This window comes from Chelmon rostratus, chromosome 7 (genome assembly GCF_017976325.1).
Source record: "Chelmon rostratus isolate fCheRos1 chromosome 7, fCheRos1.pri, whole genome shotgun sequence".
NCBI classification, from domain to species: domain Eukaryota; kingdom Metazoa; phylum Chordata; class Actinopteri; order Chaetodontiformes; family Chaetodontidae; genus Chelmon; species Chelmon rostratus.
The window spans coordinates 13,053,418-13,068,275 of record NC_055664.1 but is presented as its reverse complement, the minus strand read 5'-3'; positions in this window follow the sequence as shown (position 1 = coordinate 13,068,275).

Here is a 14,858-nt window from a genome sequence, read left to right as displayed (position 1 = left end):
TCCACGTCTCCCAAAAACCTGCGACTGTGCTTTCAGAGTGTGAACGAGTGCGTGAATGAGTCCATTTCAAACTCCTTTGCACATCCTCTCAGCTGTGCTCACTTAATGGGTTGAACAATGCTGCCACCTCTTGCCTGATGAGACAAATGAAGTGTCGGTGCGTCAGAAGGCGCGCTCACCACTGAAGCGGTGTTTGCAGCCTCTAAATCGGGTTAACTGCACATGTCCACGGCAGCGACTCTGTTTTGATCCGCTTTGCTCCTCGTTTTAACAGTTACTGCGGGTTTGGATAAGAAACGCTCCATGACCACTTAATTTGTTTTGAATCCGCAGTGGAAACGCAGTGATTATATTGTGTAAACTTTACTGTACCGTCAATCACATCTCATCAGCTCTGAACTTCCAACCTCACCGACACACGCACGCACACACACGCGCGCGCACACACACACACACACACACACACACACAGACGCTCACATGCAGCACACGCAGACACATTCACAGGAGCACACACACCTCCTCTGACTCCAAAATTTGTTGTAATTTGGTTTAACAATTACACTTAATGCACGCTAGGCTGTAATTCACCAGCACAGGGGTAAAATTGCATCTGGAAAAACTGATTAATTCTGGGCATGCTTGAGTGTGTGTGTGTGTGTGTGTGTGTGTGTGTGTGTGTGTGTGTGTGTCAGGAGAAAGAGCCCAAATATCTAAGTCTGCAGCTCAGATTGCCTTCCTGTAATTTACTGTGAGTGAATTGAGTGTTTGTTTAAGAATTCACTCAAAAGCCTGAGGTAAAGGGAAAGTGACAGCATCTACTGCTCTATTGTTTCCAGATGTGGCTCCACTAACACACACACACACACACAAGCATGTTCACAAACCCGACATGCACGTTCACACAAACACAGACAGAAAGGGGAGGAGTTAAATGAGTTCAATGCTCTCAAATTCATACCCTAAATGGTGGTTTCTGTATAAAGAGGAGTGTGTGCGCGCATGTATGTGTGTGTCAAAGTGAACAACATTCTGCCGCTGTTCTCTCCAGTCCGCATGCAGGTCATTTTACCTCCAGGATTCTCCCTCCCACGGTTCCAACGTTTCTGTGGTTATTTGGAGATTCAGTCACTTGTCACTCGTAGAAATCTTTAACGGCTACCAGCTCACCCTAAATGCTGCTTTTCCAACCGTAGAAATAACAGAAAAATACACGTCGAACTTTAATTCTTACTCACAAATGACAGCTTTTACAGCGTAACCTCTGGATAGCCGCACTTGTGGTGACATTTGGACACAACTGGTTGATACTGTAAACACACACACACACACACACACACACACACACACATTGTTCCACTCTGTTAACTAATGTCAGTTTTTTTTTTTTTTTTGCACAAAGCTGAAATGTGAAAGGGCCCTATTAAAATTCCTTGGCCTAATATTCCTGGGAATGTATTTCCAGAGTTGGGTTCCCTTGTGTGTAATTGTGTGTGTGCGTCTGTGTGCACGCATGGTTGTGCGTGTGTGTTAAGGGAACTAAAGACAACTGGAATAAAAAGTGAGCGAGAAAGAGCGGGCGCATAGGCTGAAATAATGACAACGAGAAAGAGGGAAAAAAACGGAAAAGAAAAAGAAGAAGTAAAAGAAAATATAGAGACAAAAATAGAAGGGAGGGAGTAAGTGAGAGGGACTGAGTGAGAGGAAGAGAGCAAAGGAAATCTGTCATCCTCCAACAGCAGAATGCTGCAGCTGTTCCCTCTCAGCAATGTTGAAATCATTTTCCCGTTCTGCTCAGCGTCCATGCTCGTATGAATAGTTTTGAGTAATGGCCACCACTAGGGATTCTGGGTGACGTAGCCGTCCTGGCCTGAGAGCCAATTTGGTGCAAGAAGGATTTGTAAATCCTGCTTCTCGGGGCCAAACAAGCTAACGAGTTGCGACTGAAATCCAAAAGCCCGGCCAAGAGAGAGATTGGAGCATTATTCACCATCAAGTTGAAACAGAGAGCTCTTTATACACGGCAGAGGGTGTGAAAGATGGAGCTTATTTCCTGCCAGACAAAGATATTTTATATGTTTAAGGTCAGGTCATCAGCACAGTAAGTATTATGTTTTGATGTGGTGGGAAGAATGGGCTTACTGGAACAATACTGGAACCGCACTGACAGCAAAGAAACATTGAGACACTATGAAGCACTGATTTAACCGACCAGGTTGTTCTCTGGCTTTACAAAGAAAGGCCTGTCTGCATGCTTTTAATGGTTGTTGTCATGTGATTCGGCTTATTCAAAGAAACATGTTTATAGAGTTTTTTTGCCTTAGTAACTCCATATATTCCTAACAAATAATAATTTCTCATAACCCTCTAATCCCTGAAACATCCAACACTGGACTGAGCCTCATAAAATCTGCAATTTACACATGACAGTGTTAACATGTGCAAACTGGCATCTCAGGTACACCACTATGCCACAGTCCCTTTGTCACCACTAGATGTCACTCTTTGTCCAGACCACCTCGCTGTGATCAGTCACCATCTGCGGCACTTTCTCCACTGCAGCCATTTCTGGTTCCTCTCAACTCCACTAATGCTTGACTTAAGGTTATTTTTCCATTTATCCCACTTTTATGCTCATTTGGGTGAATCAGACATCAAGAAATATTAATCGACCAAAGACATTGCTCACATAAAGCCAACAAATTACCAGCATGTTTAGCAGAGATCAACATCTCTCCTGGTTGGATAGAAGACAAGTCTAACCTGATAAAACTGAATCAGCGATAACAAAATCCAGTTTTTAGTATTCACATATCACCTCCTGTCATCTCAGTACTGTTTTTGGGCTCAAAATCATCTCAACAACTGAGATCATACTTCAAATGAATCATAAAATCTTTCTGCAGCATTCTGGCAGACAGTGGCAGTGAATGGAGATTTACTCAAGTACTGCACAACTTTAAGGTACTTTTACATGATCCTACTTTAAACCACTACTTCACTGAAATCATACAGAAAACAAAATCGAATATCATTCATGCAAGATATGAAGTTTCTCATGATCATGGTGAGCAAGTGAGCAGCCACGGGGATAATGACTAGATACATACATATATCTCATAAGGTATATAATGAGCACTCAGGGTGCCATTTATTGTATATAGAAACTGTGCTGTTAGAGGCAGATGTGTATGTAAATAAATGTGGTACCATGTGGGAGAAAGGCGGAGTGATTGCATGTTATTTCAGAAGGACATTTGTCAACTTAAGAAATATCGACGGGTCAATATAGTCGCTTCAACTCTCTCTGTGTCACTCCCACACACATACAGACATGGAGAGACAGGGGAGAGGAAAGGTGTAGTGACAGCAGGCTCGATTCAAAAGAAAAAGGGTGCAAAAGAAGAAAATGAGGTGGAAACAGAGGGCGTGGGGGAGGGAAGGAAAGCGAAGCGGGGGGAAATGAGAAAGAAAATGAGGGTGGCGGCGTTGTGCGGTTATGGAGAAAAGTCGGAGGAAAAGATTGAGGGAAAAGTCTAACAAGCGGAACATAAATGATTCCATTGTTTTCCTCAATCAGAAAGCCAGTTTGGCTCGCCAAATGACTGGAAATGACTCATACAAACACAACCTCTCTCCAAGAGCCTGTCTGGGTTTGTTTCCTATTAGTTTCTTCCTGTGCGTGTGCGAGTGCAGAAATATAAAGCATAGAGAGGTAGGCCACTTTCTCCATGTCATCTTTTCTCTGCTGGTGTGTGGCTTTAACAGAAACAATTCAGTTGACCACATCTCTGCTGCTAACCACCTGCCGTATAACCCTGAGCTCTCATGGGAGCGTTGGTACTTTTTGTTGCTGCTATATATCAAACAGCTTTACTATTTTCATCAAATGTAGTGCTGCTTCAATTTTTCTAATTCTGTATCTCCATTTTCCCGCCTCACATGCATTTGCTCTATTATACGTGTCTGTTTCTAGGTTGTTCCAGTGATATTAAACATATGTATGTATATGTAGGCTGTACTATCTGTAATTCTCAATCTTTCTTTCTACAATAGCAGCTCTGTGAGGCTGTCCTTATGCACAGCGATGCTTTGAGCCAAATGCTAATATTAGCATGCTAACATGCTCACAATGGTGTCTTTTAGCATGCTGACAAATGGGAATTAGCACTAGACAGAAATGTAGAGGTCATTCATTTTGCAGGTATTTGGTCATAAAACAAAGGATGGGGCAGGTGGGGCTCCAGGAAAAGTCCCAGGATCACCAAAGTCATGAGCATCCATCCAGTAGATATATTACTGAGTAAATGAGAACTTTGACCTGCTGATGGCGCTAGAGTAAAAGCCCACAGGATTCGACCTCTGGCGTCCATGAAAAAAAAGCAAGCTTAGTTAATAATACAAATCCAGTCGCTTTATGTTTGTACTTGATATTCTATCACCTAGAGGACTGAGCCTTCATACATATAAATGTAGAGCAACAAACCATGAAGCACAAAATGTAATTAGACAATCAACATCTCCTCTACGCCATTCTACAGATCGCTTTTGATGGCGTGTGTGTCTGCATGTTGTTTGTGTTGGCATGTTTAGCTCCATCTCGTGACTGACAGTGTTTGCATGTGTGTGTTTTTGTTCACTCATGGGCCAGTGACTTTGTCCTGCCAGTTTGAAACTTTATTGGCTGCCTGAATAGCAATGACACAATTAGCTAAAGCCTATGATCCAGGATTCGCTGTGCCCTGCTTATTAAAACTGGTCCAGCACACTGCAGCTGCACCCTTGTCACACCGATATGGAAATGAAGTGGCGCACACACACACACACACACACGTTGTGCACACACACACACGGATAAAAACAAAAAAAACACACACACACGGTAACAAACCAGAAGTCATCAGATAAGAAATAGAAATGCAGGCAGAAAATGAGGAGAGCGACTGAGGAGGAGGAAGAGAGGCCTGGAGGGTAAATGATACTATCTATTTTTCTCTACTGTGTTATCTACCAGATGATTAATACACACATGACCTGTTTCCAAAAGCTTGTGCTCTTTTAAAAAAAGTCTCAGAGTAACCACCCCCCAGAATCCATCACAGATTATTGATTATGTACTTAAAACTATTGCTGGGAAATTTCTCTCAAGTGATGAAAATATGACTGTAGATGATTATCTCCTGCTTCCAAATCAAAAATGTAATAACACATCTTCAGTTATGCTCACAATTCAAGCTACGAGTGCTCAGTGGAAAGAAGGGCAGCATGTGGGCCACAACAATACGCAGTAAAACATTTTGTGCAGTGAGAAATTGTGGTCAGGTGTGGGTTTTACTGCAGCGTCACTTATTTGCAGTCTCAGTGTAATAACTGATGAAAGGTTTAATTGGAGACTTCCTTAACTCTAACCTCATGTGACGCTGTCAGGTTCCACACATGAATACCAAGTGAAACATAAGTTTATGAGTGGGGACATTAATTAGACTTATTTTTAACCTGTGGCACATATCCAAGAGGCCATTTCTGATGTATGAAGTATGTCACAAAAACTGCCTCGGGGAAATGCAGCAAAAGTATTATTGGTGGTTTTCATTTGAAACAGCAACGAAACTGGGTAAAATGAAGGAAGGTAGCAGTTAAATGTTGCTTTGAATAGAATATAGAATATATGTTACCACACCTACTGTTGAAGAATAATATAAAACATTTCTGAAAAATGATTTAGGCTTGAATTTTGATTCTGAAATCTCAACAACCCCAATGGCCCGACCGTTCAGTTTGTTCTGGTGAAAAGCAAAGATTCTTGTGTTCCATTTCAAGAAACAGCCACAATCAATCAATGGCAGCAACAAACACACAAATGACCACAAAACTGAGGCGACTCATAGAGGAAATTTCACAATAATACACCGATCATAACACTCTGGCAAAAGATGTCTCGTTGATGGAACACAGAGCTTAAAGCTAGATGAAGCTCATCAAAAACCATGTCAAATTCATGCATAGATATAAGTTATGTGCAAACATGGAATGTTTCAATTAATATCATCATATTTTAGTCTGAATTTTCTGATACAAATCAGCAGCTCTTTTATATGCAAATAGCACTAGAAAAAACTCACTAAAAACACATTGTTGTGGTTTCTATGCGACAGTGACAGGTGAGAGAAGAATTTCAGAGCCGTGCAGAGACGCCTGAGCAGTTTGAAGAGAGGCCAGAAATGAATGTTCGTCTCAACAAGCAACAGAAAGGGAACTTTATTTACCTAAATGTGGACGCTGAGAAAACATGAATACAAGTCAGAAATGGGCACCAGCTTAATGTCACACCTGTGAGCGTCAGAGAGACAGCCCTACTGTTACTTACACAATTTAACGATGACAACAAGCTGTTACGCCTTACAAATACACCCAAAGCTACGGCTTTAAAATGAAATGATCTAATTGAGGAGTCGTACTTGTCTAGTTGCTTTAGGCTTCATGAAACAGCCAATTAACAAATCATTTTGACAGATTTTGTGCAACTCTGCTGCAGAGTTCTTCAGAATGCCACAATGGAACTGCGGTGTCGCACAGACTTCCTGCTTTGGGACATTTTCACTGTTCATCAAGAAACAAAAACACTGCTCTCTTTTGTCAACAGCTTAACATGTCACACAGCAGGAGAAACACAGGTGTGACTGACCAAACGGACGGCGGCTGAATGTAGCTGCTTCCTGATTCAGGGTCCTGGTATTGTGCATGCGGGTTCACTGTCTTACAACTCATTGGGACACATGAATGGAACAGAGCCAGTGTTAATATTATTTTTAACACCTGTGCTTTTCATGCTATAAGTCAACGATAAGTATGACAAGTGCTGTGAAATCAATTGAAATGCTCATATTGAAATTAAAGACGTTGGAGTTACACACTAATTACTTATTTTACAACCTCTTAATGACCTGGAAGGTCAATAAAATTTTCCAGTTGTTGCCGAGGTGACACCCTGAAATGTAAGGCTGCTGTATATGGTAACTGGCAGAATAACGTTGGCTACAAGTTAATGGCGCGTGGCTAACGAGCAAAATCAGCTGCACGTAAATGGAGGATGTATGCATGCACTGTGATGGGTTTCAACAAATGAGACAAACTAAGAGGAACTATATTCTAGGCGTGTGACTGAAATTGCAGAGGGTGACAGCACATTATTTTAAGTAAAAGAATCTCATATGGTTATAAAATGCAGAGGGTACCGCAGAGTGTGGGGGAAGAGGAAATGCCTGAGAGAGAAGGGGGGAGCAGAGGAATAGAGTCAGAGACTGATGAGGCCTATCATTTTCCATTAGCGAGGCCCAGATCATATAACTCATCCCTAATGAGACAAATATTGGTTACAAACCACACACAAACACGCACACGCACGCACACACGCATGCACACACGCACGCATGCACACACACACACATTAAGATGCCCGTGTACATACAAAAACAGGACGGCACAATACAAGCAGCACCTGTACACAGTTTACACACTGGATCGTGCTTTTTTTTCCCTGTATAAACATACGCAGACACACACATTATCGTGAGAACTGCACGCGTGAGTGTGCTTATATATGTCTGTATTTCAGGTAGCATAAAGTAGCTCCAGTATAACGGTTATAATCATGTCGTCATCACACATTACGATGACGACACTGGCAGCCTGAATCGAGAACAGAGGCTACTTTCCGGGTTTGAAAGTAACAGCAATTACTTCCAGCACAAGTATCACACAAAAACAATAGCTTTAATTGAACTTTAAATGTCCTTTGATAGCACAAACACGACACTGACATTACAGCTGTGAGTGAGGAGTCCTATTATGACAGTAATGTCATAGAAGCAGCAAACAGCAGATTACAGTCGCTCCTCAAACAGTCTATTTATGAAACATTCATCTGAAATCTGTTTGGGTAAACTGGGGCTTCTCTCTCCTCCTCTCTGTTTGGCAGCAGCTTTATGTGCCCTCTGTTGTGATTATGTTTGGTCAAATGTGTGCTATTATGACTGCAGCAGACAGCTCTTCTGCAAATATCACAGCTGGCAACATTCTTACTAGCAAGCTTGGAAAAAAACTAATGAAAATATGCTACAATTTTCAGGCTGAAACCAGCTGGGCCACCGCGGCCAGGTGACGGCTAATCTCCTCTTTTACTGTCGGAGGCGATAATGCTGTGTTATGGTCACAATTCAGCAGCTAATGGAAAAAGAATGGGTTTGTTTCGAGCGAAACACAAAGGAGGGAGACTGCCATGTTCACGTGCAGTTGCAGACCTGCAGTTGTTCAGGCAGTTTGTGCACAAACTGGGCCCTAATTATGTTACCCCCCAAAAGGCTTCTGTACGTACAGCCTGTGCCTGCGCACTTGGATAAAGTAGACCAAACATTCGACATTTTAATTGGACAATCAATCATCCTCTGCTTTTCAGGCGGTGGCCCCCAAATACCACACCACTTTAAGTATGGATGCACACCTGCTGTTTGGCTGTTGATCATAAAACAGTTTTGTTTTCTGAAAGGGAAAATGAAGGCAGTGCGTGTCTCATGGAGTGACTCGTCAGGGAAAATATCACATGCATGGTGACAGATGCTGCTTCAAATATGAAACTCATGAACTTGTGCACTGATTCGGGTCATTAAAATGCTCCTAACCTCACAAGCAGCAAAGGTATTGTGTATGATATTTATTTTATTTATCATGATTATACCCTTTAGGGCTGCAACAAACAATTATTTCTATTATCAATTAGTGTACCAATGATTGTCTTAATGAATCAAGTGTTTGGTCTATAAAATAGATATTTCATAAATGTCTATAAAATATTGATCCATGTAATAGTAAAATGCCTTTTTTCCTTCTGGGATAAATATCCTATCTGTCCTATCCAATCCCTAAGGCTAAATCCTGCTGGAAGTGTATGTGAGAGCAGGATGAGCACCACCTCCACTCATCTCGGATTTTAACAGTTCCTCCCGCAAACTGCGGCATCTGCTCAAGCCGAGAAAGCCAGTGGCTCAGCCCGGCGTGACAACAAACTCTGTCCCCCGGCGACTGCAGAGGAATACAACAACACAGGTGAACGCTTCACTGTGCTGTCATCCCTCAGTGATGCCACCATGGAGCCGTCAGGGCGAGAGGAGGGTCTCTGGCTGCAAGGCACTAACTATTAAAAATGATTGAACACTCTGGCCTAGAAAAAAAAATCCTCCGGCGGCCACTCATCGCAGTCCACCTGGGAGTAAACCTGAGGTAGTTCAATCCGAAAACGCTGAGTGTAAAGTCAATGGCGACAATGCTGGACTCGAGATTTAAGACCACGTGGCCACCAAACAAATCTGCTGGACCCTGCAACCTCCTCAGGGGATCTTACAGAACAAAGACAGAGCTGGCGTATAATTATACGACCGTTATCATGGAGTACTGAACTGATCAGTAAGTCCACAGTATTCACTAACAGTCTGTCAGCATTCCTTGGGTAAAAAATAAACTGTGGAGCCATCTGGGCGGGTATGTAGAGCGTAGCAGGAGGAGACAGTGTGACTGCTGATGCAACAATGCAGAAAGAAAGCACACTATATAAAAAATATATATCATCTCATGCACCAGCTGGTGAGAATATGCACAGACGGAATACATTCAGCTCAAATACTAGCAGCCCTTCATAGTTTTGTTCTGTTGTGTTTGTTGGGTGTCGTGCTGATGTCATTCTTTTGTCTCCCGTCCATATTTCCAGGGACACATAAGCGTTATGACTCACTTGTGTTGGCTGCGTATTAAAGCCTTAATGCTTACTTGTGCGCTATTTGGGCAACTAAATGCAACTGGCTTCCTACTTTTCTTGTGTTCATAAGCTGTGAGTCATGCACAAAGGTTAAACGCCACAGAACTCCCCCTCCGGTTAGCGGAAACGTTGAAGCCTCTCAGTCGAACACAGCGAGTCCGACTGCCTTTTGCCGGATTGCACACTGAGCTCATATCCTCAATACTGTTTCAGGAAATTCTGGGGTTTTAACAACCTGCGGAGGAGTTTACTGTCTATAATTACACAGAAATTATGCACGGTGAGTTTAGGCTTAACTCTGGTTTTTATTGAGAGTCATGATTCTTAGATTTGACTAAAGCTTGAATTAAACTTAAGGAATTTCATGTTTCTCTATTATTTACATATCTTGCGTTGTTTGGTTTGAAACAGCACTTAGACAACTCATATTACTTTCTGGGGGCCAATCAAAATGTTATCAGAGTAGAGGTAGAGTTTTACGACCTGGATGACTGGCAAACGTTCACAGACAAAATGCGTGGCTTCGACAGCTAGAGTCAGTTGTTTTCAGAAGGAAATAATGTTAAATAACGTGTTGACACTCACGTAACCATGAGTCATGTGTTGTATCTGCCAGTCTCTTGCCCTGCTCTGCCTCTCAGTTCTCCTCTCACTCAGGTGGTGCAGCTCTTACTGATGATGTGATAATACAACTACAATTCCAGTAAAGTATATGAAACCAGTCATCCCACTGTACTGATACTGAACTGCATGATGTAACAGCTGGCTGTGTGCCATCTACAGCCTCTGATTTAATGAGGTAGTCTGTGACTCTAAGGACATGTTTCTGTTTCCTTCCCATCTTTTGTTTATCAGGCTTTGGCACCACATCTAATAATTCAGACCTATACAATTAGTTTTTTCAAAAACAAGTTAGCACCTTTGAGATATATGGCACCACAGTGTCTGCTTCCAGAAACGCACATAGATGAATGACTCTGATAGGACTGGACATTAAAATGCTCATTACTTCTAGCAGTCAGGCTTGGTCCTGGCGGCCAGCCTCCCTGCTGTCCAAACCCACTCCCCACCAGAGAGTGATCAGTGGGCAGCGCCGCACATTTTCTCCAATGATCCATGCCCATGTCCAAAACATATGGCCTCAGGTCTCGTTAAACAACCACAGAGTTAATCACCAGCCCAAGAAGTTCTGGCACTAATTGCACTTATAAACCACTGTGTGTCAGAACAATAGATGTGCTCCGGACAGTCCAGGAGTAGCACATTTATATCCCACCCCTGGTTCTCTTTAATTATGCAACAAATGAGCCAGTTCATGTCGTCACGTTCAACATCATGCTATGCTTTATCTGAGGCCGCCCAGATAAAGTCCCTGTGGACTCTGTCCTCACCCCTCACCTCGCAAACGCTGAGCAAATATTAGCTTTTCTCCCTGTGCTAGGATGAAATTGGGGAATCTTTCTCTGCAGGATCCTGCAGAGCAAGTAGATACTGTGAACATCAGTTCATCACTGGCACATTCTCCACGCGGGGATTTGCAGTGATTGAAACCCCACAGCCGAGTCTGAGAGACATTATTGTAACAGAAGAGGCTAAAGCACATCGGCACACAGACAAGTTGTGCGTAAAGCCAAACCGTAAGCACATCATGCATTTGAAGAGGGTACTCTCGAGGAATACACCTGTCTTTCCTATGCATTGAACACTGCATGAGCAACCGCACACACCGAGGTGGGTGATCAGTCTTATTTCACAGCCACATCTTGTGAGCCGTCTGCAAAAATCAATGGTAAATTTAAATGTCAGGCAACGCTTTAATGGTAGTATAACTAAAATGTCAAGAAAATCCACAATCGCTCTCTCTTCCCGGGTTAGTCCACAGAGACACACACACACACACACACACACACACACACACACAAACACACACACACACACACACAGAGATACCTATTTACAGGCACAGCATGCCAGTGCTTCAGTGCATTTCCATTTCTTGTCACTCCCCGTCTCTGTTTAACATTCCTCTCCTCTCCTCTGAGGACACAGATGGCGACGTCTGTCAATCAGTCCTCTGTGCCTCCAACACTTCAGTATTCTGGCGATTATTTTCTCGATTAATAGTTTGATCTATAAAATGTCAGGAAAAAAAGAGTAAAATGCCCATCATAATTTGCTGAAGGTGAACACTTCAAAACCCAAAGATATTCAGATTATTATATAAAACAGGGAAAAGCAGCAAATCCTTTGATTTCTGTCTGAAAAGTGTCAACAAAGTAGTTGCCATTACATTTTCCACCAATCGATTAATCGTTTCAGCTCAAATCTCAATCATTTTTGGCCACATTTTCATTAAATTTACTGTTACAATTTCAACACTCCAGGGGATGAGTTCTCGCCTTTCTTGTCGCATAACCATCAGTCCAAAAGTTCCACAAATGGGGAGATTTCTAGTGGAATTCGAACACATGTCCCGATCCATTTCATTTAAGTGGCAGCACAGCCAGCCTCAGGACAAACTTTACGCTTTTAGACATAATAATTGGCGATGCTTTAAATTGTTCAACTTGACAGTACGATGTCCGTCAGTGAAGTCTTACATTGCTGGGTGTAATGCAGCCTCCTCCTTCCTTCTACCTTTTCCCATCTCTTCCTATAGGTCACTCTCCACTCTCCCCTCCTTTACCATCACCTACCATTTCCCACAACCTCTTGTTCCACATTTGTAATCCATGGATGTACTCATCCCCTCCATCCCCTCCGTCCCCTCCATCCCTCTCCTCCTCTCGACTTCCTATTGAGTGCTGCTTAAGGCTATAATCTGTCTTTCAGTGCTCACCGCTGATTGGGTCCAGAGGGAAATGGCAGCGAGAGACAGGTGGAGCGACAGGGCAAAGGGGAAGTGACTGAGAGATAGATTGTTTTTGTGTGTGAATGTGTGTGTGTGTGCGTGTGTGAAAGAGAGAGAGCGAATGAGAAGAGATAGAGGAGCACCTGAACATAGGAAAGTTGCATTAAAGTTAAACTTTTTTCTCTTCTTGCTGCATGCACACACTCTCTCCCTCTCTTTTTTTCCAATAACCATACAAGGGTTTCATGCATTATTCATGAATGTGAATGAGGGGAAGGAATAGACAGGTTAGGTGTGTGTGTGTGTGTGTGTGTGTGTGTGACTGTGTGCTGGGCAGTGCAGTGTGACCGATTGTCGACTCCTAGTCCAAATCCCCTTTTAGACAGGTACATGGCTTAGATCGATACCTGAAATATATGAGATGTGTGTGCTCAAGCACATCTGTGGTTCACTCCTCATCTGTGTCTGTGTGTGCTTGTTGTTCTTAGCCCTGTGTGTCTGTTGTGCAATTTATTCAAACAACCTTTACAGCAGGAGAGCTGTAAGGCTGCAAGGCACACTAACTCAAGAGGAAGAGTAAAAAGCTATTCCAAGTATATTAAACAAACTTGTATACCACCAAAGTTCTACAAACTTTAAAAGTCAAACCGTATGACTGCACCAGGGGCCATTATATCCAGAAAGAAGTTAAATTCAGCAGTCTATGTGCATACAACTGACTACTAATTATATTCCACTACGTTCCTCAGCTTCAATGAAAATAATCAGAAAAGGGAACAAACCCATGCAAACAGGCTATTGGCACCATGTGTAGCTTGGCTACATCAGTGAAATTACCTGCCATTTTCTTTCCAACCATCAGCAGAATAGAGCATCACCACAGCAAAAACCATTTTCAGGCACAAACACAAAAAGTCTGTTGATGTGCTCAGCTGAATGGTGTCCTCCACCGTTGGCTCAGCTTCTCACTGTGCTGCTGAGATGATTCTTACTTTTAATGTTGCACATGTTAAACAGTCACAGTGCTGTGACAGAGCTTGTGGGAAGTAGTCGGTGCACACTTGGCCTTTGCACGCGCGCAGCACCGATCAGGCAGGCTGTGCAGAACAGGTCATGACAGCAAAGAACTAGAACCGTGAGCATATACGGACCCAGCATACACCGATTGGCTCCACTGTTCAGATAAGTTGTAGGATTCCAGTCACTTAGACGGCTCGCCAGGCGGTGCATTGAATCAGGGTGCAACTTTTTTTAACCGATGTCAAGCTGTAATACTGTTATCCTGGACCGCAACCCATGATGATGTCATCCTGAATTACACTGCAATGCTGTACATTTCTTGTACCATACAATAAATGTCAGGTGAGGCCCCAACAAAACCACAAACCATTACATTCAAGTCTCCCTTTCATCTGACACTATTTAGGTACTTTACAGTTGATGAGATCTGTAGTTGACAGTGTGCAAAATTTCCTTTGTCTTCAAAACTCACAGAATAATTTAAAGCAAAAACAACAGAAGACAGACAGACCAAAGACAGGATATCAACAAACAACAAGACTGTAAAGGAGAAAGATCATTTTGTTGCTAGGTAGAACATGTCTATAAATATCTACATCTATAAATATAGATATAGATATATGTGCATGTGTGTGTATATGTACAGCATATATGTGTGTGTTCTGTATGTTGATATTAAGTGATCCATGCCGATTCCCACATCGGTGACTACTTGCAGATCTAGAGGGATCATTATATTTCAATAGAAATGTGATCTTTGTAATGTCAGCTGTGGGCACATTCAGCTTTGCTATTTCATGACAGCAGATCCATCTCTCCCCAGCGTGCATCTGCATGCGCGCTAGTGGGAGCTGGTTTGTAAAGGACAGTTGCAGAAGGAGACAGCGTGCCCATGAAGATGTGCAGCAGGAGCGCCTGCCAGCCCCTGGCACTCCATCAAAGACAACAAGATGGGGACAGAAAGAGAAAAAGACATGAAAGCTAGACGGGGGGATGGAGACGGGAGAGGGCTTGTGTTAGGAGGCATATGGCCTGTGTGAGGAGACAGATGTTCCTTGTGTGGAGGGGAGAGGTGAGCGCACGCGCGCCCTGTTGCGTCTGCTATTGCAACCCTCCCGCGGGATGAACAAACAGATGTGCGGAGAGGCTGAACCGGCATGCCGGGACTCTCAGAGCTCA